The sequence below is a fragment of the Piliocolobus tephrosceles genome, chromosome 19, assembly GCF_002776525.5.
Source record: "Piliocolobus tephrosceles isolate RC106 chromosome 19, ASM277652v3, whole genome shotgun sequence".
In the NCBI taxonomy this organism is placed as follows: domain Eukaryota; kingdom Metazoa; phylum Chordata; class Mammalia; order Primates; family Cercopithecidae; genus Piliocolobus; species Piliocolobus tephrosceles.
This window is the reverse complement of record NC_045452.1, coordinates 4157031-4159830: the sequence shown is the minus strand read 5'-3', so window position 1 is coordinate 4159830 and position 2800 is coordinate 4157031. Positions and strand designations below refer to the sequence as shown.

General features: G+C 46.2%; 1 pseudogene; it reads right to left on the bottom strand.

Moving 5' to 3' along the window:
• LOC111525487 overlaps nt 1-647 on the bottom strand; it is a 1420-nt pseudogene extending 773 nt beyond the window's left edge.
• Nucleotides 648-2800: the final 2153 nt, after the last annotated feature.

Genomic DNA, 2800 nt, shown 5'->3' with positions numbered 1-2800 from the left:
CGGGGGGGGGGAAGGCCGGGGGCCGAAACCCGGCCCACGCCCCCCCACAAAGGCCCCGAAAAAAAAAAAAAAAAAAAAAAAAAAAAAAAAAAAGAAATGATGTCACCTAGGCGGTGAGGAACAAGACCTGGGAAAAATCCTAGGATACCCTCTTTCTGATAAATCGTTAGTATGGTGTCACAAAGTCCACAGAACTTGGATTCTTTCCCAGTGAATTGTGCCATAGATCTTAGAGTGAGCACATGGAAGGGACGTGATGAGGGCAGCAGCTGAGCAAGCGATCATCTCTTGAGTTGTTTCCTTGATGATTTGGTCAAAGGAAGATGAGATTTCTTTTTGTTCATATCCAAGTCCTAACTTCTCACCCTTGTCACACTCCTGGTAATGCTGTAAAACTTTACCATGGACCACAGTTCCAAGGACCCCCGGATGCAGTCATGGAGTTAAGCCTGTGAGCAACCCATGCCTCCTGTCAATGCTGGCAATGTTCAGAGCATAACAAAAGAAACGAGAAAGCTGACATACTTGCCACCCCAAAATATTTCTCCTGTTGGGGGAAGAGGCTCATATCCCACCTGGATGAGCACTTTCATGTGCATGATTTGCTAGGACAGGATGGTAAGACCGGAGAACAGGAGCACCAACATCCGCTGTGACAGCACCTGTATTATTCTGTTTTCATGCTGCTGATAAAGACATACCCAAGACTGGGAAGTAAAAGAAGTTAAATTGGACTTACAGTCCCATATGGCTGGGGAGGCCTCAGAATCATGGCGGGAGGTGAAAAGCACTTCTTACATGGTAAGAGCCAGAGAAATTGAGAAGCAAAAGCAGAAACCCCTGATAAACCCATCAGCTCTCCTGAGACTTATTTTTGGGAAAGACCTGCCCCTTGATTTAATTACCTTCCCCTGAGTCCCTCCCACAACACTTGGGAATTCTGGGAGATACAATTCAAGTTGAGATTTCATTGCAGACACAGCCAAACCATGTCAGCACCTGTGGATGGACAGATCCCGGATGCATTTTTTTTTTTTTTTTTTTTTTTTTTTTTTGGAAACAGAGTCTCATACTGTCACCCAGGCTTGGAGTACAGTGGCTCCATCTCGGCTCACTTGCAGCTTCCCCCTCCCAGGTTCAAGTGATCCTCCTCCTGCCTCAACCTCCTCAGTAGCTGGGATTACAAGCATGTGCCACAACACCTGGCTACTTTTTGTATTTCTAGTAGAAATAGGGTTTGGCATTGTTGACCAGGCTGGTCTCAAACTCCTGACCTCAAGTGATCTGCCTGCCTCAGCCTCCCAAAGTGCTAGGATTATAGGCATGAGCCACTGCGTCCGGCCCCAGGATACATTTCTAAAGCCTGGATTCAGGACAATTTCTGAAACTGTGCACCAGGATGACACTGTCAACTTATATGTCCAAGAACGTTGGAGTGAGCAAGGCATGAGAGATTCATAGATATGGCATATGATACGGGTTTTTTTTTTTTTTTTTTTTTTTTGTGAGATGCAGTCTCGCTCTGTCACCCAGGCTGGAGTGACACCAGGCCCTGGTGCAATCTTGGCTCACTGCAACCTCTACCTCCCGGGTTCAAGCAGTTCTCCTGCCTCTACAGGCACGCGCCCCCACACCTAGCTAATTTTTGTATTTTTAGTAGAGATGGGATTTCACCATTTGACCAGGCTGGTCTCAAATTCCTGACCTCAGGTGATCCACCCACCTCAGCCTCCCAAAGTGCTAGGATTACAGGTGTGAGCCACCACACCCGCTTGGCCTTAAAATTGCCTTTTAAATCTGTTACACTTGGTGGTATATAGATTTACCCATGATGTAATTCTATAATCAAAATTATAATTAAATTTTAATGAAAATTTTAGTTAATAATAAATTAATACTTATGAAAATACCTAGGCTCTAACATTAGGTTTACAACACAGGATTCAAATGGCATCTACAGCATGATCCATTACATTTTTTGTTTGTTTGTTTGTTTGTTTGTTTGAGACGGAGTCTCACTCTGTTGCCCATGCTTGAGGGCAGTGGTGCCATCTCGGCTCACTGCAACCTCCGCCTCCCGGGTTCAAGTGATCCTCCTGCTTCAGCCTCCCAAGTAGCTGGATTACAGACATGTGCCACCACGCCCAGCTAATTTTTGTATTTTTAGTAGACACGGGGTTTCACCATGTTGCCCAGAGTGCTCTTGAACTCCTGACCTCAGGTGATCGGCCCACCTCGGCCTCCCAAAGTGCTGGGATTATAGATGTGCGCCACTGTGCCTGGCCCCCATTACAGTTTTTAAAGGAACAGAGAGGACAAGAAAATTTACCAAAATACTGACAATGCTGCCTCTGGATGATGGGATTCATGATGTTTGGGCCTTTCTAAAGTTTCTACCATGTATGGCTTTTAGAAACAATAACCGCCGGGCGTGGTGGCTCATGTCTATAATCCCAGCACTTTGGGAGGCCAAGGATGGCGGATTGCCTGAACTCAGGAGTTCGAGATCAGCCTGGGCAACATGGTGAAACCCTGTCTCTACTAAAATACAAAAAATTAGCCAGGCATAGCAGCGCATGCCTGTAGTCCCAGCTACTTGGGAGGCTGAGGCAGGAGAATTGCTTGAACCCAGGAGGTGGAGGTTGCAATGAGTCGAGATTGCATGACTGCACTCCAGCCTTGGCAACAGAGTGAGACTCCAGCTCAAAAAAGAAAAGAAAAGAAAAAACAACCACTCCCTCCCTACCTCCACATACATAAGTGATTACAGTCTCTGGGCCAAACACACAGAGGAGTTACA